The sequence below is a fragment of the Jaculus jaculus genome, chromosome 10 (assembly GCF_020740685.1).
Source record: "Jaculus jaculus isolate mJacJac1 chromosome 10, mJacJac1.mat.Y.cur, whole genome shotgun sequence".
Lineage (NCBI taxonomy): Eukaryota > Metazoa > Chordata > Mammalia > Rodentia > Dipodidae > Jaculus > Jaculus jaculus.
The window spans coordinates 72,217,514-72,240,266 of NC_059111.1; the positions used below are offsets into that span (position 1 = coordinate 72,217,514).

Genomic DNA, 22,753 nt, shown 5'->3' on the forward strand with positions numbered 1-22,753 from the left:
CTTACTTTCTGTCTTGTTTTCTGAGCTTGCAAGTATTTAAATATATAAATGGATATTTTTTAAAATTAAAAATATAAAATAATTTTAGACATGTTTATGGTGCTAGGACCTGTATTTGTGTCTATTTTATAAGAGATTAGATAGAGGGGTAAGTGTGTATGTATACTGTCCTAGAGGTAAGGACTGGAGAAGTCTAAGGGAGCCCCTCCAACCACAACAGGACAGGTCGGGTGATAACCATTTGTAATATTCACCTACAGCAGAATATTATTCATCACTGGATGTTAAAGAAAGCTTGTATATGCAACAACATAAATGCAATTGCATTAGTTGAAATAATGACAAATATCATCTCACTTATGTCAGGTATCTGAAACAGCCATAATTAGAAGTAGATAGTAGAATGATAGTTACTAAGGACAGAGGGAGAAGAAAATGGTGAATTCTCTTTCTATAGTGGAAAGTTTCTTCTGTTCAAGTTGAATATCTTTAGAGATCTACTATATGCCACATCTATTGGAAACAACACAATACTGTCCCTTTTAATATGTAAGAAAATAAATTATTCTTAAGTACTCTTGGGAAATATAAGCATTTCCCCATTTAAAAAAAAAAAAAAACTGGTCCTCTTGGCAGCAAGTGCTTTACTAACAATACCATTTCTGCAGACCCTAATTCTATGTTTTTTACATCAGTATTTCCAAACAGAAGTATAAAAATTTCAGTAGCCTTCTTTTTAACTCAGTCTTACTCAGGCTGGCCTTGAGCTCACTAATTAGTCAAGAGACCTTTAAATTCTAATACTTCTCCCTGCAGCTCCCAAATCCTGGGTTTGCAGACATTTGCTTCCATGCCCAGTGTTCCACAAGCCTCAAGATTCCTTATATTTTGGGAGTTATATCATAATGAAGGAATGTCTTTAAGCCTTTTTAAATATTTAGAGAACAAAATTTCTCTATAATATGCCTATGAAAATATTTGACAATTTTACCCATTCCTATCTTACACAGTTTTGGCATATCAACTTGTAACTTTAATTATGGTGTAAAATAAGTAACAGTTATTACAACTTTAAGGCAAATGTAGAATTATGTGTAATTTGGAACATTTTAAAATACCAAAACACAACTATTCTTATTCAGAAATGATCTGTTATCATCTGTTAGCATTCAACATTATTTATGTATCACTACTTTAAAAATATGGCTCAGTTACAAAATGTATAGATCTCAATACTTTATGTATTTTGATTGAAGCTAATAAATTATTTTGCAGAAGTATAATATTAATTGTATTTACATTACTGGGTGATTTCAGATATCTATAAGGGTAAATATCAAATATTTGGTGATTATTTTTATTTTGATATTTAAAAAATCAAGCAGTTTTGCTCATAGTTTTTGATCTAGAACACTTATAATTTCAGAATTTCTCTCTATGATAGCTGAGACACATGGGAAATATATACGCAAGTCAAGCTGTACTCAATACCATGTTTTAAACTGAACATCTCATGGCCATAGGAGCAGGTACTATAGTGCCCCCATAATACAAACCTAGGAATAAGACCAGTGAGGATCTGTGGTTTGCAATCCATAAAGGTAGAACTTCACTTTTTAAAATTAGAAATTAGCCATTCTTCAAGAAAGCATCTAAAATGAGAAATAGAGAGATTATAAGATATATCACATTTTTAGTATAAGGAACTGTAAATATGTATTATATTATATATATTATTTATATTATGTATGTACCTTGCAGGTATAAATGATAGGATATGAAAAAAAATTAAAAGTAAAAGGATGAAGTAAACTATTCAATGATTTTATTTGAGAGGTTCATAACTATAAATTAGAATCTTAGTAAACACTATAGTTCTTAGGCACAGCCAAACCCAAATTTACTTTGAATAAACCATTTTGCATGTGATGTGTTAGCAGCATTCATTTATGACTGAACTAATAAATTATTCTTTCTATTTTTATAATTTATAACTCCTAAAGCTTGGTCTTATGCATTATCTATATAAGATTCTGATATGAATTTATAATAATTAATATTTTTTTCTAAAATTAAATTAGCCTATGATGATTTATATTGTCAACTTGACAGGACCTAGAATCTGTAAAGGATTATTCAGATTATATTTGCCTCTGTGCAAGTCTGTGAGGGATTATCTTGATTATGTTAATTAAGTTGGGAAAATCCACTGTAACTGTTGATGGCATCATTCCTTGAGCTGGGATAGTGGACTATATGAAAAGAAAAGAGCTGACAGAACAGTGGAATTTATGCTGTTTCCTCTCTGCTGGTGTGGCACCAGCTTTCTCTTCCTGTCATGCTTTCTCTGCTATAATGGACTCAACTTCTGGAACTGTAAACTGAAATAAACCCTTGCTCCCTTAAGCTGATTTTTCTCTGGTGTTTTGCATCAGTAACAAGTAGACTAATACAAAGCTTGAATTCTCTTTTATTCTTTTGCTTAAAAAAAAAATCTCTCAAAGACATGGCTCTTGTGTGAGTCTGTGATGTTTCCAGGAAGGAATAACTGAGGAGGAAGTCCTTCCTTCAGAATGGTGGTGGACTATGTGTCAAGAAACTATGGGAGTACACAGTGCCCTTTTCACATGGCTGTCAGTGGTACTTGCTCGTGAGTGCTTTTTACAGGGATGCCTTGCTATTCACTGTGTGCACATCTATCCTGTTGACTATTCTTTATGGACATTGGAACCAGGTTTCATCAGCCTTCCAATGTGGCTTTTCTGGAATCTTCCAGAACTTGAGTAGTGCCAGAATTGGACTGCTGACAACTAGCCTTTTGAACTAAGCAGCTACAAAGGCATGTAGACAGCTATTGTTGGACTACCTAGCTGATGTCCTGTAAACTAATCCATTAAGTCCTCTTTATAATACAGTTCAATTTATCAGTTCTGTTCTTCTGGAGCAGTGATTGATACCACAGGCTAATTTATATTCCTACTAAGGTGCCTGTATTAGCTACTTTCTCAATGCTATGGTGAGATAATTGACTGGAAACAACTAAAGATGGAAGGGTTTATTTTCGTTTACAGTTCAAGGTCACAGTCCATCACTGAAGGAAATGCATGGTGGTAGGTGCTTGAAGCAACTGTCCCATTGTGCCCTCAGTCGGAAAGTAGAGAAATGCATGCTGATACTCAGCCAGCTCTCTCCACTTTACACAGTCCCCAGCACATGGAATGGTGCCACTTAGAACTAAGGTGGGTCTTCCCATCTCAATTAACTCCATTAAGATATTTTCAGCCAGGCATGGTAGCACACACCTTTAATCCCAGCACTTGGGAGGAAGAGGTAGGAGGATCGCCATGAGTTCAAGGCCACCCTGAGACTACATAGTGAATTCCAGGTCAACCTAGGCCAGAGTGAGACCCTACCTCAAAAAACCAAAAAAAAAAAAGACATTTTCTCAGACATGCCCAGAGGCTCAGTTCCTAGGTGATTATGTTCAAATTTATAGTCAATTTAAAACATCACAGTGCCCAAATGGGTCATATATACACAAAAACATAAAATGGATATGATAAGTTTCATACATGTTTCAAGTATATACAACTTTTTTATATAGCTAAATACATATAGCTAAAAGTATAATATACTGAGAACTTTTCATAGTTAATATATCCAGGATCACATGTAAGGTGGGGTTCTGAAATTAAGTGGTTAAGCAGCATGGAATAAGGAACTAAAGAAAAGTTAGGAATAGCATCAGCCCCTGGAGCTCAAATGTCTCATGGAAATATTGTAAGAGACTGAAGAAGATGAAGAAAAGGAGCAAAAAGTATAGCTGAAAACATAGTCACCAGGTTTGGGGGTCAAGGAGAAGCACTAATTTTGTTTGTAATAGCACCAATTGACGGTGGAGACAGCTGATGTGTAGGGAAAGAGCTAGAAAGTGATTCAGAATGTAAAACAAGCTTACAGAGCTACTTCTTTACCCTTGTGCCACAGCATCCCTTCCTCTCTCACTCCTCAGATATTTGCTTATATTTTGGAACCAGCAAAAACGTGTGTGTCTCTCTGCCAGGCTTTGTTGGGCCTCCAGCTCAAGTAATTGATCACTTCCTCCAGTGTCCTTAGAACACTTCAAACCTGCCTCCTTGGTGGCCCCAATTATCCTGATTTATGACTGCTATCCTTCCAAATCTCCTTCAAGGATATGAGTTCATCAATGATGGAGGGACCCAAGTTCTTGTATCTCTGCTTTCCCATATCCACCTTATATACTGCCCAGAGTTCAGCAAAAGGCATATGCAATACATAAAAGGCTTCAGAGGAAAAGACACCTAATGTTAACATTTCTGTAGAAGATTAAAATTCTAGATGCATTAATAATATTGGTATAATGCATTAATAACAAATAATGAGCAATAGGCACATGTCTATGTGGGCAAAATAATCAAAGATATTAACATAACTCTAACAAAGATATGGGTAGGAGTAAAGTTTTCAATGCATAGAATCTTTCAGAAAAAAATATTGATAATTTAATGGTCCTTAAAAGTATACAACTAAACTAAGAAGACAAAAAAATCTTACAGATAGCTTAATTATGCATTTTTCCAACTAAATCTTTTCCATAACTTACTTACTTCTATGAAAGCTATAAATTTTTGTTCAATTGTCAAGACCTTGTTGTGCTTCAAACTTTTGAAGAGACTCAGACATGAAAATAAACTACAAATCACATTATATGGCATATGATGTTATTGTTAAGTGAATTTTATTGGTTTATAATATTTCAAAACTTGGTGATTTGTTTCTAATGTCTCTTTTGTCCATTTGCCAAACTGTAATTAAGAAATTATATTTCTTATACACATTAACCATCAGTATTTCTTTGTCTCTTCTCCCCCCCTTCTCTTTCTCTCTCTCATACACACACACACACACACACACACACACACACACACACACACACTAATTAAAACATAAACATATACTGTATAAATAGAAATAATACTCCAGGTTTCCTCTTTATACCTAGGAAGTAAAATGCTTTATTTGCTCATGATGTATTTAAGAGTAGCTATCCTTCCATATCATCAAGAGATATTTGACACTAGTCCAGTGTTTAGATGAGCCAGGCACAGATCTGAATTCAAATTAAAATCCCACTAGACTGGTGGTAAAAGAACTATTCAATATAAATCCCTGAATACTGACAGACCTAATTTTCATCTCTTTCATCACATGCCATAGATATACAATACCTTCAGAAAAGTCATTTTTAAAGTACAAGAGACAGAGTGAGACTGTTTCCAAAGCCTACTTAAAGTAATGCTTGCAATAGATTTCATTTGAATAAATTTACACTACTACTTTTACCTGCAATAATAAATTTTAGCTCATTTCACAGCTGTATTGATGCAGCAGTCCACACTGAATATATCAGCTTAACTGCCTGCAGACAAATATAGTGATGCTGGCAAATTTGTATTTGGTCCATTTCTGAGAAGAAAAGAAAGAAAACCACAGCTGGAATGCAAAAGTCTCTGTGCAAGATGCTGAAAGTCAGCATTTTGATTGCTGATAAATGCCTATTCAAGGAATTATATCAGTTTACACACTTGAAAAAGATTCTCTGCATTTCAAGGCAGACTGCAACGTTGTGGCAAAACACAATGCAGATGGTAATATAGGGAGGTGGATGAGGAGGGAAAAGGAAAACTGAGCAGCAATGAGAAGATTTTAAGTGGGAAGAGGGAAAAATCTTGTGACTTCATAGGATACAGAAGAGATGACAGATGGGGAGACAGATAGGAAGAGAAGGAAAGAGATCCACAGTGGGAGGCATGTGAAGGGATATTTAAGATGTTCAGTGTAAGTTCCTGTGTTACACTAATTTCCAAAATAAAAATTCATATAAACTTTTTCTACAGTAGATTTTTTAAATAAATAATAATGTGGAATGGATATTGAGTTATGACTTGAAGTAGAACTCTATCCTTTTTGGTGATAAGGCCCATTGCAGCTTGTATTTGATGAGGCAGTTGATTTAGACCTAGGATATTTTATTCTGTAACAAAATTGAAGAAAGGTATAAGCATAAGCAGTAAAATATTAAGCAAATTATCAAATACTCAGCATGTTGAATAGTTCAACTATTTATCAAATGACAAATGTGTAATAATTGTCCATGCATTCCTATGCTCATCAAAAATTCAAATTTCTATTATAAAATATTATTTATGTCATATAATGTTAATTTGCTTTCTGTATAACTGAAGAATATATCTCTCAATGTTGGCCTCTTTAGTTAAGATATTGAAAATAGTGCTGGAGAGATGGCTTAGCGGTTAAGCACTTGCCTGTGAAGCCTAAGGACCCCAGTTCGAGGCTCAATTCCCCAGGACCCACGTTAGCCAGATGCACAAGGGGGCGCACATGTCTGGAGTTTGTTTGCAGTGGCTAGAGGCCCTAGCGTGCCCATTTGCTCTCTTTCTCTGCCTCTTTCTCTCTCTGCTTGTTGCTCTCAAATAAATAAATAAAAATTAAAAATAAAAATGATATTGAAAATATAATGTAAAGTGATTCATAGAAAACTTATTTTGTATAAATCATAAAAGATAATAATGTTGGAGAATAATGTAGTTTATGTTGAATCACTCAAACTCTGATATACGTGTTTATGCTTTTATAAAAGAGAGATATTACTTCTGGCTATATAGTAATGAAGAAATGGTGAGAATTTAATGAAAGAACATGATGTTTAAATATTAGTTCTTAGAGAATTACAGATACAAGAAGATAGAGGTTTGCCATCCAATAAGCTGTATGAAGGCAAACTCTGAAACTTCTAGGCTGCAAAGCAAAAGCTTTCATAAGTATAACTTAGATTCATCTGCACACCTTAAATACATGTGACTCTATAATCCTCTATTTCTTCTAGTCTTCACATCCCAGCTGAACTATTTTTCTGTACTGATGTATTCACTATATGACCAGCTAAAAATTTTTAAATGTGATGCTTGCTGGCACCCTGAAAATTATTTTTTCAGCATATTTCTTCCAAATGTGCTTTTTATTCTTATTAATCAAAACCTTTAAGCACTTTTGCATTTTTGTAACTATTTGCATACCAATTATAATTTCTTTAGTGACAAGTATATCATACAAAACATATCAGATTCCAGTTCTTAAAATGTATACATATATAATGTATTGCTATGCTGAGTTTAAAACATATGGTCTAGAGAATCTGACTGCTTCTAAATAATCAAACATAAATGTCAATATAGGATCCAGCAGTTTGATTCCTAAGTATGTATCCAAGCAGAATGAAAACATACATTCACACAAAAAAGTATAGATGAATGTTCATAGTAACATTATTCATCAGAGCTCCCAAAGAGAAACTACCCAAAAGTTCATAAACTAATGTTTAAAAATGATTTGGTTGATTCATAAATGTAAGAGTAACAAGCAATATAAAGAGATGATGTAAACCAGGTTTGGTAATACATGCCTTTAATCCCAGCATTCAGGAGGCTAAGGTAGAAGAATGGCTGTGAGTTCAAGGCCATCCTATAGTAGAATGAGACTGTGCTTCAACAACACAAAACAAGAACATGGATGGTGTATTGACATGTTACAATATTGATAAGTTCTGAAAGCACCATGCTGCATAAAAGAAGACAGTCACAAGGAGACATATAAAGTATGATTCCATTGATACAAAAATACCCAGATTTAGCAAATCTATAGAAACACCAAGTAGAAGCATATCTGCCTAAGCCCTCATGTGGTAGCTAGAAAGCCCAATATTCCTTTGGAGAGTAAGGAAGATGCTCCAGAATTTGAATGAGAAGATGGCTGCACAACTCTGATATACTGTAAAGGTCATTGAGCAGTATACATTGAGCAGATGATTGTATGGTAAAAATTTATATCCAAAGGTGTTAAAACATCTCTGTAATACACAAGACAAAAATTTAACATATGGCCCAAACTGATTTCTACTGTACATAAAATAACCTTGCACAGGAGATAATTTTACATTTATTTTTCACATTTTTCATAAAGTATTTAACGAATTTGGTTTCATATCATGCCATCAGAATAGATAACTCTTTAGGGGGAATTATCTTGAAAACTTTTATCACAACTCAGGAACTATACTGCTTTATCAACCAAGGTTGAAAGAGTACCCTATATCCTCTAAAATATTTATTCTCTACTTGAGAACTTTTTCAGCTGAAGTAGTTCAACAGCAGTCTCTGGTAATACCCACCAAGGTAACTCAAGAAGTTACATCAAATTTTGCTGTAAGAGACAAGGATAAATACATCTTAGCATCAGTCAAAGCCACAAATCCAAATACATTTTGATGATTCTTCCATTACAGAAATGCGGTCACTATAGCAAAGTGTCAAAAGCAGCTATTTTATTTTATTTTATTTTTTAATATCATTTCATTTCATTCATTTATTAGCTAGAAAGAAGGAAAAAAAGGACAGGACACATGAGCAGGGACAGCATGTGTATGGGTGGGTCAGTGCCTCCAGCTACTGCAGAGGAGCTACAGATGCATGTTACTTTGTGTATGTGGCTTTATCTAGGCAGCAGGGAATCAAACTGGGGCTGTCATGTTTTGCATACATGCACTTTTAACTGCTGAGTTACCTCTCCAGCCCACAGCTATTAAAAAAAAAATCTCTGAGGGCTGGAGAGATGGATCAGTAGTTAAAGGCACTTTGTTGCAAAGCCTAAAGGCATAGGTTCCATACCTAGTAAAAATGTAATGTCAGATGCACAAAATGGAGATGTATCTGGAGCTCATTTAAAGTGGCTGGAGGCCCTGCCCATACATTCATTCATTGCCTCTCTCAGCTTTCAATAAATAAATAAGGCAATTTAGCCAGGTGATCCTCACTGCATATCTGCATCCCTGTACCAGCTCAGAGGCAGGGGCCTATGGTACTGTAGTAGACAGCTTCAGGTTTACTGAGATAAACTTCCAAACCAGGCACAGATATAGAAGGGATATTTATTGAAGCTTACAGATCCAGGTAAGTTTCATAATGGCAGAAGAATCTGGCCCTGCTTTTACAGGTCCAAGCAGAGAGACAGAAGCCACAAGCCCAAAAGCCAAAAGCCACACAGCACACTTCAGGAACTCCAAGTAGAACTAGGCACTCTGCATATTTCAAACCCACCACCACACTTTTAATGATGTACCCAGTGACACCTCCTCCAGCCAGGTGGCTGCAGATCCAAACAATAAACTAATAAAAACACTGACTATATTTGGGGCCATCTATTCAAACTACCACATTCCAGCCCATCCCCCAATAGATTCAAAACCATCACACAGTGTAAATTGTATTCAGTCCAATTTCAAAGATCCCCACAGTCTTGACCAATTTAAGATAGTTCCAAAGTCCCTAATCTCCTCTGAGATTTAAGATTGTCTCATATCTGTGAGTTCTGTAAAATCCAACAAATTATATACTTTCAACATATAAAGGCACAAAGTAAACATTTTCAACTGTAATAGACATAACAGGGAGAGACTACAACAATGCAAACTAAACAACCATCAAACTTCTGAAGTTCAAGTCCAATACAACCAGAGACTGACAGTCTCCAGGTTTCCCAGTTCCGCCCCTCCAGCTGGGCAGGGTAGCCAGAGAAAACTTTCATCCAAGGCCAACAGTGCACTCCATGGTAGCCCTTGCACAGTCCTGGTATACCCCAAATATCTCTGGGTCTCCATGCAAACCATGGTCCATCATCCAAAGGCTCTTCTGGTCTATTAATGAGGGTCATCACACCCTGCCTATATGCCATGTCTCAGCAGTGGCTCCTGGAACCATGTGTAATTCATGACCATTCCACACATTTTTCATGCTTCCAAAACTAATACTAGGTGTTCAAGACAAAGCCATATTCTTAATTGAGGGAAATAAATTGTAATCTTGAAAAGCAGGTTCCTTCTCCAGTGAACTCTTCTAAAAAAGAGTTTGCATTTCTATCATAGTCTTTTCTCAGGCATCCTCTCCACTATTATAATGTAAGGCAGTTGGGTCATCTTCCTTAGGATAGCTAATGTGTTTGACAACAGCAGCTTCAGTAAACATAAAACCAGTCTTAGTGCCTACACTTTTAACTTGCTTGAGGTTTTCCAACTTAAAATCTTAAATGTCTCAGTCCAATATCGTTAGCCAAGTACATCATTCCATTACAAATTTAACCTTGATCAAACTCTCTGGGCCTGGGCAGCAGAATGTAGCCAGCCCTTATACCAGTAGCCCAGTTCCAACAAAGTCCAGTTCAGTCTTTCTTCCATTTAAAAAGTTCATAAACTAAGCCTCCAAGTTCATAAGCTGAGCCTCCAAAGAAAATTCTCGTTGCACTTAGCATTCTCAAACTCTCATCAGAAAAGTCTACAAAATTTGGCTTACTGCTACAGAAGGCAAGTTCAGTTGGCAAGTTTATGCCTGTTCCTCCAGAACAAAAGTTCCAAAAGACCAAACTTCACATAATCAGATTCATCTCACCCATTCTTGGTACTATATTCTATAGTAGATAGCTTCCAAAGCTATCTAGATCAGATGTACTTCCAAACCAGGCACAGATATGGAGGAAGGGATATTTATTGAAACTTATAGATCCAGGAAAAGTTCCATAATGGCAGAAGAAGCTGGCCTGCTTTCACAGATCCAAGCAGAAAGAGACAAGCCACACAGCACACTTCAGGAACTCCGGGTGGAACTAGGCATTTTGCGTATCTTTAGATTGTAATTTCAAACCCACCACTACACCTTATGGTCTGCTCAATGACACTTCTTCCACCCAGGTGGCTGCAGAACCAAACAATAAACTAATAAAACACTGAATATATTGGGGGCCATCTATTCAAACCACCACAGGTAGCCCTGAACTAATCTCCTTCCACGCCACAGGGACTGTTAGCCACTAACAACTAGTACAAGACATCAGGTAGAGAAGGGTTGGTGCTAAACAGAGGGCAACTCAGGCACTTTAAACATTGACTTTCCATGTACTTTCTTGTATCTATTCTCTCAAACAAAAACAGAAGCATCTTGTCATCCATTCAAACCATTGCAGGCTCACATTGTGTTTAACATTTACAAGTACATTACTTCACTACTGGCAATATTTTACACATAAACATATGTGGGCTGCTAATTTCTATGAATCAGATGACTTCAAACAAAGGCTGACCTCCTTAACATTGTGTTGATCCTGTACAGTCAATGCACTTTCTTCTTCCCTAAACACAACCAAAAAGTTTCACCAACCCAAGGCACTTAGTCCCTTCTTTTTTTTTTTTTTTTTTTTTTTATTTCTTGAGGTAGGGCCTCTTAATGAAGCCAGACTGACCTTGGACTAGTAATCTTTTTGGATAAACCTCCTGAGGGCTTGGATTAGCAGCATGCACCATAATATATAGCATCCATTCTCTTTCTTTTTAATGTCACAGCACCTCTTACTGTCCCTAGATGTATGACATTTCATTTCTTCACAAGTGCTTCTCTTTATATAACTCTACCACTTTTTTTTGTTTGTTTTTTTGTTTGTTTGTTTGTCTGTTTGTTTTTGTTTTTCAAGGTAGGGTCTCACTCTAACTCAGGCTGACCTGGAATTCATTATTCACTATGTAGTCTTAGGGTGGCCTCAAAATCATGGCAATCCTCCCACCTCTACCTCCCTAGTACTGGGATTAAAAGCATGCACCACCATGCCCAGCTTACCTCTTTATTTTTCATAGCTACTTTGTCAACTTTACTTTTCAAGCATGTGTTGTACAGAAATTTTCATTCCATGGCTCACTAGTACTCCTGCTAAGCCCACACTTTACAGCCAAACATGCTTATATTTCTGTAATAAGTTCACTTACCTTAAATTACCTGTCATTTACACTTAATAGGGAACTCCAGGTGAGAAAAATTCATATGCTATTTCTGTTTGCTCTCCTGCACCTGGAGCTGAGCTTGCTATAAAATAGAAACTAAGCACCTGCCAGTTCGACTTAATTGAACTTGATAGACACAAACTAAGGAAAATCACCCCCTGCTCACTCTGAATAGAGTTCTCTACAGTTGCACAATGCATTGGCTCTGCCTACTGTCTTTTGTAGACAGCAAACCTGTGTGGATAGACCTGTGTACATTATATCACCTGGGTTTGTTGTCAGTAGTGTTTTAACAATGTCATAACCAATGTAAACTTGCATGTTACATATAATTGGTATGCATGGATATTATGGTAGATACCATTAAAAGAGAAGTGTTTCTTAGAAATATGTGCAGGCACTGCAGTTTGTACACATTGTCCAGGCATCAGGGTGGCAAATACAGGAAGATGGTCAGACATAAAAGGATCTTAAAATCTCTAAGTTAGTAGGAGGTAATGCAAAGAATTGGATAATAAGAGCTTTTGTAAGAGCTTGTTCTTGATGAACATAAAAATAAACATGAAATAATTAATAATTTAGTAAAAAGTATGAATAATTCAGCAGAATTTTTAAATCCTATTCAATAAATACCACAAATAAAATACATTTCAGCAAGTATAATTTCCTTAATGCTAGATAAGTTATGAAGCACTGTATGGCAATTTAGCCATAAATGATAGCTCCATTTGTATGTACATGTTTGTATTTATGTATCTAGGTATGCATGCAGATGTGTGTTTGAGTAAGCTTGTGATTGTAAATTACATTGCTATTGTTATGTTATCATCATCTTACAAATGCTTCATAAATTTCAGAAAATGTAGACATAAATAGTCTTCAATATGCAGAAAACAGTTAAATAGATAGATAGTGCCCCTTTAAGTCAAGAAAAATAGTTTCATTTTTAAGATTCTGAACCATATACATTATTGAGGTGTGTAAGTAGGATATTTGCCTACATATGAAAATGAGTATATTCACATTACATACATAGATACGTATATATTATATTCTTAGGTGTTTTTACAACAAGGGGTTTTGAGCTCCACTTAAACAGTCACACCTCCCCTATCTACAGCACAACTAGGAAATGTGCAATTTCAAAAACAAAAACAACAACAACAACAAAAAAAAAACATCAAGGCCAAATGCCTTTATATATTAAAGCCTATACTTTGAAAAACCTCAGTGACCACAGTCATTCTGACCCTGGCAGCAAACAGAAGAAAAGTCAGATTAGACATACTGAGGATTTACCCAGACACAAACAGGAAGAACCAATCGAAGAAGAACAGGATGCTGGGCACAGACACTGTCCCAATGAAATGGTCTTGGCAGTTTGTGCCAAGATCATATCCAGGTAAAAGATAATTGTTTGCTGAGCATCTACGGTGCTATATACTATCTAAATTCCCTATGAGTTTTTCTGAAGTTAACTTAAAAATGAGCTGGAAAAGTAGGTCCTAATATATAGCTGAAATAAGAAGAAAAGTAAGATTAGAGGTCATAGTTCTGAAAAATAATTTGAATCCATGTGTGCCTTATCCAAAATTCTGTTCTTGAATATCTCATTTGATTATAGATGCATTCAAGCAAATATTCACTTAGATACTTGGTGCTCACTGTTTCTTTCATTCTAAGCTATGGAAGCAGTGATTTGCTGCTAATCTCTTTCATTGTGAGAGACAAGAACCCAATAATTGCATTCTCTAATGCATTTAGAAGTAATAACAATAACCTGTAAGTAATGAAGCATGAATCAACACTATCTGTGCTCTGCTGCCACTCTTAAACACATGATAACCATGATTCATTTACAAGACTCCAAACTATTTTGCCTTTACCACTGAAATCATAGTGTAAAGAAGAACTCTACTCAGATTGTGTGGCACAAGCCAGACATGAATTAAATTATTTCTACTATATAATCAATGTGCATAGACGACACGTTTGCTGGAAGAACTTGGTTTTTCCATTAAGAGCTCTCAACAGATTTAAGTTAACTAGACAGATAGTATGTCACATCCCTACCTCTATGTAGATAAAATATGCACTTCAAAATGCAAATAACTCCTTACTTGGGTGCACAGCACAGCATGTCAATGGAGAAATCTAAGGTAGTATCTAATTTAATAATATTGTTCCCAGGGAAACATACCAGGGCTCAATGCTACTCTTTCCACAATCGAGAAGTATATCATACCCTATCTTCTCCCAACCCATTGTTTTCTCTATGCTAGAAAAAGGAAAAATGGAAGCAGAACTACAAGGATCACTGAACAGACCAGCAGTAGCTAGAGATTCAGTGGGTGTCTACGGCATTGGAGGTCAAGTAACACAAAGTCCCCCTCATCACTGGTGGGAATAAAAAACTGCACAGCCACTCTTGCAATCAGTTTGGTAATTTCTCACAAAATAAACACATTCTTACTATATGACTCAATTGCATGTTCCTTGATATATACCCCAATAAGTTGTAAATGTACATCTGTACAAATATCATGATATCCATAGCTGCCAGTAATTGGAAACAACTAAAAAATCATCCAATAGGGGAATTGGTAAACTTCATATATCTGCACAATGCCATATTAACATTAAAAATGTGTCATCAAGCTATGAAAACACATGGATAAAAATGAGATACAGGGCTGGAGAGAGAGCTCAGTGGTTAAGAGTGCTTGCAGTGCAGGCATGAGCGTCTGAGAAGCAGTGAGAACAGTCCAGTTTCATTGCCAAGGTAGATTATTTTGCAAGGGAGCATGTGGATACACATCTACAATCCCAGGCCTGCAGGGAGGAGAGAACAGAGAATTGGTGGGGCTTGTTCACTGAAAATTTCTCAAAAAAAAGAAAAGAAAAGAAAAGAAAAAAAAAATTTAAAAAAAGGAAAATGACAGCCCTAAGTTGAATTAGAGACTGTCTCACGGAAATGGATGAAACCTGAGTTGTCTTCTGAATAGTATTTTGAGGCTTGGACAAAAGAGATGAAAGGGTGCAGGGGGACATAAAATCTGAACCCAACTTGAACTGGTACCATACAATCCTACATCCTGGAAATCAGATTTAAAAGTGGAACCCTCAAACGGACCTTAGAGAGAGCACCTTAATCAAAGGGGCCTGGAGAGGGTGAGATAGAACCTAACCTCAAATATCTCCTGTTTCTCTTTCTTCTCTGGCTTTTACTTTTTTCCTTTCCCTTGGTGCTAACCTGTAATTCCCTGTACCAGGATATGGTCTACATCCACAATAAACTGTTTATCAGAGAGACCTACTAGATCTCCCAAAACAAAAAAGACAGACTTCTGTCAGAGTGCTTGATTACCCACCAAAGGTTAATGGCAAGACCCTATTGCTAAAGACACCAAAGGCTGTTTTCAAAGACCATGGAGAGACCTGGTTGGAATCCAGAGAAGAACTAGTCCCCAGATAATTAACCCATGTAAGCTGGAAGGTGCTACATGAGCTACCAGGGGAAAGTGGCCTACATCTGTCCAAGCAACTCAAAGTCTAAGCGACTCAGAAGTAAACAGCTTGACTTGATGCTCACACAAGTACAATAGTGGCACACAGCTATGGTGGGTAACCAACTGCTCTTGGATTTGGTAACAGATCCACTCAGTGGAAAGGAAACCATATATGGAACTGGGAAGCAAGCCAGAATCATATCCAGAAAATGATTCTGCTTTCCTTTGTCAAGCTCCCACTAACTTTAGACTATAAGAGTGTCTAAACCCTTTTGATTCTCTGTAAATTAATAATGGTTATCCCATTTAATGGGTGCTGACTTCATTCTCCATTGAAGAATTGGCTCTCTTTTTCAGTTGGGAACTGGACTTGAGGAGATAAGTAACCCAGTGCACTCCACCTTGGCCCCAGCTGAAACCACAGAGGAATTGGGGAAATGAACAGGAGTACTGCTTTCTTAGTTAAGCTGATAGCAGCACAAGGGTGATGAAGAAAGATACCAAGGACACTCAACACCTACCAAACCAGAGATCCAGATTCTCCTAAGTGCCCATCACTGAAATAGTCTTAAAATGCCCCCAGAATGGCTCAGGGAACTTTGCAGAAGAGGCGGCAAAAAGATTGTTAGAGCCACAAGTTGGGACATTTTGCACAGAGACATTGCTTCTCCCCCATAACTGACTGCTTTCCCCATAGTGAATGAGCCACAACCCCCATGGGGTTGACCTGCATCCCCAACAAGGAAGACCTCTTCAGAAAAGGGGCACAGAGAAGGGAAAAGATGGTACCAACATGTGAATTTTATATGCAAAATATGTTCATATCTAATAATAATAATTAAAGAAAGAACAATGATGGCACTGGATTGAGTGAGAGACTCTGTCACAAGGAAATGGATGATACCCAAGTTGTTTTCTGACCTCTGCATGTATGTTCACAGGGCATACACATCTATACATACTACACACATGCCAAAATTTATACATATTGCAAAGTGGAATATGCCAATGTAAAAAGGCTGTTTTCAAAGACCACTGCATCATTTCAACTGCATGTCAATGAAAAATTCAAGGAGAGAATAGTAAGATGATCAGACACAGTGGCAGCATGTGAGGAATGAACAGGTACAGCACAGAGAATTTTCATGTCAGTGAAACAATCCTATAAAATACCACAACAAAGGGTTATTAATCTTCATACAGTCATCCAAATCACGAAAGTGAACCTTAATGGAAACACCAAAGACATTAGTTAAAAATAAGATGTCTGTAATGGCTCATCAACTGTAACAAATATATCACCAAGCTGGTACAACATTGTCATAACAGGGAAAAATAAAGGAAGAATAGGAAATTACTGGAAACAGTATGTCCTGCTTTTAGGAGTATGGAAAACTCCTAAAAATGCACTAACAAATTAATTACAAATATAGTAAAAGGATCCCAGAATTTTGACTTATTTTCTCCTTTCTTTTCTTAGTATGTCTTTATCAAATTACTACTTTCTCCCCCAATTTTAGCAGTCTTGCAATTCTCCTATGCCCACCATTTATCTTTGTCATCCCCTTATGATTAAGAACCTTCTCTCATTATTCATTGTTACTCTATTACATGTGGCATTGAAAATTATGTTTTACATAAATAAAATCATTTCTAGATTCTCCCCTCTACCCTTGTTTCATTTGTACAATACTATAATATTTATACAATATGGATCCAGTAAAATTTATACCACAAATTTATACCCTAAGTTATTCAAAAACATCAGGTCATTGCTCTTGAGAGATGCTTAAGCATCCTTTTGTTATGCACAGTTCTGCATCAGAAGCAGTGGACAACTACTGATTGCTCCAAGAATTAGTATGTGTTATACAACCTCTTCTAAGTAAACTACTAATTGCCTTCCCTTGTGTAAATATGAATCTTCTTGTGGTTTAGATACAAAGAAAATAAACACATTTTTTCATCACCTTAATGTATTCTAAACTCTTGGACACTCAGGGCAAAGTTTTGATGAAGATTTTAAAAACTCTTTCTACTTTATGACTCACTGACACCTCTAATTTAGGCTGTTCTTGTGATAGGAAAGATATATTTTCTCCTCTGGCACTTCACTATGTTTCCTTCAATAGGACCACTTTTATTTGGATATTTATTTATGTTAACTTTAAGGGAGTTTTTTCTGTACTACATTAATTAGACTTCTGTGCACTGTCACTACTTGAACTGAGATAAGAATTGAGGGCTCTCTCTCCTCGTGTGTGTGTGTGTGTGTGTGTGTGTGTGCATGCGTGTGTGTGTGTGTGTGTGTGTGCATGTGTGTATGCACAGGCACATGTGCATGTACAAGCTTGGTCTTGGGTATTGACCCCAGGGCCTTGTACATTCTAGGAAACCATTCTATCTCTGAGCTATAACCCAATGTATACCTCATCCCCTTTTTTGTTTTACTTTAGAACAGTGACTTTCTAAATTTCTAGTTTCACCTTGCCCTAGGAATCTTCCTGTGGCTCTGCTTCCAAAGCACTAAGGTTACAATCATATGCAGCATGGCTATCACTATAGCATGTTCAACCTCAATGTTTTTTAAGTATTTTTTATTTTTTTAATATTATTTATTTAAAAGCAGAGAGGTGTGTGGGGGAGAGAGAGGGAGGGAGGGATGGAGAGAGAGAGAATGAGTGTACCAGGACCTCCAGCTGCTGCAAACAAACTCCAGATGTATGACCCCCTTTGTACATCTGGCTTTATGTGGCTACTGGAGAATGGAACCTAGGAACCTAGGTTGTTAGGCTTTGCAAGCAAGCACTTTAGCCACTGAGCCATTTCTCCAGCCCTTAATCTCCATCTTGATTGGGATTTCTATCATTGTGCACACCAAGAAGCTACTTACAATTTGCATAAGCAACATTTTAAGTTACCACTGTTCCTTTAAAATATTACAGCTTCACAAAACCACCTAAGTATTTGCCTTCTTACAAGTTGTCTACAAACTTAGTGAATTTTGGGCACTATCTGTGGTACGTGCACAAAGAAGATAAGGAAAAGAAGACATAAACTATAGTGTTTGGAAACTTTTTTTTAACTATGGCAACTTTTCTTTTTTTAAGATTTAATTTTATTTATTTATTAGAAACAGAGAGGGAGAGAAAATGGACACACCAGGGACTCTAGCCACTGCAAACGAATTCCAGACACCTGGAGAATGGAACCTGGGTCCTTAGGCTCTGCAGGCATGCGCCTTAAACGCCAAGCCATTGGAAACTTATTTAAATGGTCACTTAAAAGCTATACTAAACCAGTGTATAAGCACAAACAATACTATTAGGAAAAAATTTAAATCAGAAAGGATGAAACAACGTTAATTTCAAGAATGTGGAATTTCAGATTTGTGAGAAATGTCTTGAGAAACAATGCACAGATGTAAGCTTAAATACGCAATTAATTTAGCATTTGTTACTCCAAACATTTTATGATTTCCAAGAAATGCTATCTACCTAGAAATGCTAACATAAAGTAGCAAGATCAGCCTACGGCTGGACAGATGACTTAGTGGTTAAGCACTTGCCTATGAAGCCTAAGGACCCCAGTTAAAGGCTCAATTCCCCAGGACCCACGTTAGCCAGATGCACAAGGGGCGCACGCATCTGGAGTCTGTTTGCAGTGGCTGCAGGCCCTGGTGCACCCATTCTGTCTCTATATCTGCCTGTTTTCCTCTCTGTCACTCTCAAATAAATAAAAGTAACAAAACAAATTTTAAAAAGATCAGCCTATAATCACATAACTTTCTAGATATTTTTCATTGTTTTTTGCCTTAGTTAAGATTGATAGATAAATGGGTTGAACAGTGGAATTACTGCAAGATATGTCTTTTTAGTTAAATAAATGATACAAATAGGAAGACATTGAATGTTTATTAAATTTAGAATGCTGAACTAGAAATGTATGAAAAATTATGACATATTTTCTAAAATTTAATTTATTTTAATGTATTTATTAGAGAGAGAGAGAGAGAATGGGTGTGCCAGGGCCTCTAGCTACTGCAAACAAACTCCAGATACATGTGTCCTCATGTGCATCTCGCTTGTATAGGATCTGGAGAATCAAACCTGGATCTTTAGGCTTCTCAGACAAGTGCGTTAACTGCTAAGCCATCCCTCCAGCCCTGCTTTTTCTTTTTAATATTTTCTTTTTTTTTTTGACAAAAAAAAGAGGAAGAGAGAGACAATGGGAGTGCCATGGCCTCCAGCCACTGCAAAGGAACTCCAGACACATTTGCCACCTTGTGCATCTGGATAACGTGGGCCCTGGGGAATAGAACTTGGGTCCTTTGGCTTTGCAGTCAAATGCCTAACTGCTAAGCCATCCTCTAGCACACAGCCATGGTAGGTAACCAAGTGCTCTTGATTTGGCTAACTTATCTGCTAAGTGGAACAGAACCCATAGCTGGAGCTGGGAAACATGTCAGAACCATATTCAAAAAACAAGCCCACTCTCCATGATCAAGCTCACACCTATCATGGACTACAAGAGGGCCTGCACCTATTAAATTCTCTCTAAAATAATAATGGTTATCCCATTTATCTGGTGCTGACTTTACTCTCTATGGAGAATTTGCTTCTCTTTTTCAGGAGGACACAGATCCTGAGGAGACAATCAGCCCACCTATGGCCCTTAGGATCTCAGAATCTTCTGTGAAATAACCTTGCTCTACTCTTCAATATTATCTTTCTCTTTTTTTTAATCTTTTAGTTTATTTATTTATTAGAGATAGACAGAGGGAGAGAAGAGGAAAGGAGGGAGGGAGAAAGGGAGAAAATGGGTGTGCCAGGGCCTCTAGCCACTGCAAATGAACTCTAGATGCATGTGCCCCCTTGTGCATCTGGCTTTTGTGGGACCTGGAGAATCAACCTTTCTCTTTAGGATTTACAGGCCTTAGCCGCTAAACCATCTATCCATCCCCATATTTTCTTTCTTTAATAAACGCTCATAATTTGAAATGTCATGAATTTGCTGAGTTCTAACATGCAACTTCAGCATGATTCTGTTTTAATCACCCATTCATTAACTTTTGTATTTACTGTATCCATTACATCATTGCTACTGCAAGTTCAGTATTTCTGAATTGAACTGCTATTCTACCCAATCCTAAAGAATCTGCTCTTCTTTCTTTTTCACTTTTAACCTCAGTTCTTGGGTGTCAGCTGATGCAGACATTAATGTCATTAGTTCTGCCTCCCTTGGGAAGCACAATATTAGAGCTAACACTTCTACATTGCGAAGAGAAGCCCTCCTTCACACCCTTCACTTTAAAGTCTGGGGCACCAGTGCCGCTCTCCAGTGTGTGCCATCCACTCACCTTATTGGCCACCTAGCCTCTACCTTTACCTTTCTTTACTCTAAACAAACAGTAAGTCAATCATGTACTCAAAGCATTCTATGATTCCCACATGTTTATAAGTTAAATTCAAAATTATTTGCCAAAGTTGTAAAATTTCTTGATGTCTGGTCATGATTCACATTACTGATAGTTTTTTTGTTTGTTGTTTTTCCCCCTACCAAGAGCCCTGAACTTGGTCTGAAGTGTACCAAGTGTACCTTAAGGGTCTAGGAATTTCATTTTTATTTTATTTTCCCTCTTCCTTTTGTGTTCCACTTCTCCTTCAGGAAAAATCCAAATCTCCAAATTGCTTTAAAGCAAAATCAACTCCTCTTTGAGTCTCCTTCCCCACTGCTTTACCAACTATCTAATATCTGTGCTCTCATAATATTCTGTTCATGAGTATGGTATGCCAAGCAGTGATTGTGGATCTAAGCTATTGTTAAGTTTGTGAACTGCAAGGGTGCTATCCCATTCAGCCTCAACCACAACTGCACACTGTAGATCTCTGTTGTAAGTTGGTCTGAAACTTTCATACAATATACAATACAGATTATACATACTGTGAGCTATATGAATTCTGTATATTAAATCTCATGTGTATATACTATATGCATATATGTTTATTTGCGATGTGATGTTTGTATTTTCATATGTGTGTATGAATAGGAAGCACTTTGTAGCTGAATTAGTCCTTAAGTAGTATCTTTTCTAATCACTGAATTTCACCAACAACCAGGTACTACATAACTTTAACAGAGCTTATGCCATGTTAGTGACGTTAATGTTCCTATTTCATTTCTTCATCCACAAAACTTCCATTTCAATTACCTCATCATTAATATCACTTCCTACAAACTATCATAGCAGAATAAAGCTCATCTCTCTGGAACAAACATGCTAAACTCTCTCACTTTTTGTCCCTCAGTTCTCTTCCTGACATTTTATTCCATTTAAATTAAATTGTCATGTCTATCCTCATCAAGAAAAACACTTATGATTCTATCCTCTCTGCATTTTCATTTATAATGTATCACTTTCCTGTAAATATTCCCTACTTCCTCTGAGAACTACTTTCAACTCCTTTTATATAACAATGTCTCATTTTCTTTTGGGGAAAAATGAAAAGATTATTGTTGTTATTACTATTACTATTATTTTGCTCTTCTGTTCAGTCTCCAGTATTTCCCACCCAACCAGGGACACCAGAGATGGTATCAGTGCCTCCACCATACTAGCTCCTGTCTAACATTTACAGGTTACGGATTATTTCTCATAACACTCTGGATCTTCACCACACTATGCCATCAAAAGAAGGCATCATCACACTGTTTGCCTTTGGGAAAAGTAGGGGTCAAAAGTTAAGTGGTCTGCCAACGTCCCTACAGAGAAGGAGAGCAGGAAATGGCACTGGATCTAGGTCTCCATCTCCCTGCTCCTGAGAGCTTTCCACTGTTGCAAACTGATTACTGGCCTGTGCGCCAACTATGACATTTACATTGACGTGTATTTTGATGAAGCACAATGGGTGTTGTCTAGGCTGTCCTCCCTCTGAGTTACGACTTGACACTTATTACTTTAATAATGCTTCTTTCAGGTGGGCTGATACTGTTTTGCCTAGTACTTACCTGAGGAACTCATACCAAGCTTCCAAGTATTACCATTTTCTAGTAGGTTAGAGAAAACCTTCAATTCTTTATTTAAAATGGAAGGTTAATATTACTCTATCTGTATTTATCAATCAACCACTTGAAAGTGTTAACAAGAACGATTTTTGCCTTTTCAAATCTGTGAACTCCATGCAATAGTCGAAGGTAAAGTCTGCAATTCACATTAAGTAAATTTCTGTTTATTATAGTAAATTCCTCGGATAGACGTAATGTCCACTAAAATCTTCAGGATATCAGTGCGATTTTTGTTTGGCTAGATCGGTCTCGCCTGCAGGGG

General features: G+C 36.8%; 1 protein-coding gene across 4 annotated transcripts in view; it reads right to left on the reverse strand.

Moving 5' to 3' along the window:
- Thsd7a (thrombospondin type 1 domain containing 7A) overlaps nucleotides 1-22,753 on the reverse strand; it is a 399,007-nt gene that overhangs the window by 375,141 nt on the left and 1,113 nt on the right. The gene's annotated exons all lie outside the window — the stretch shown is intronic.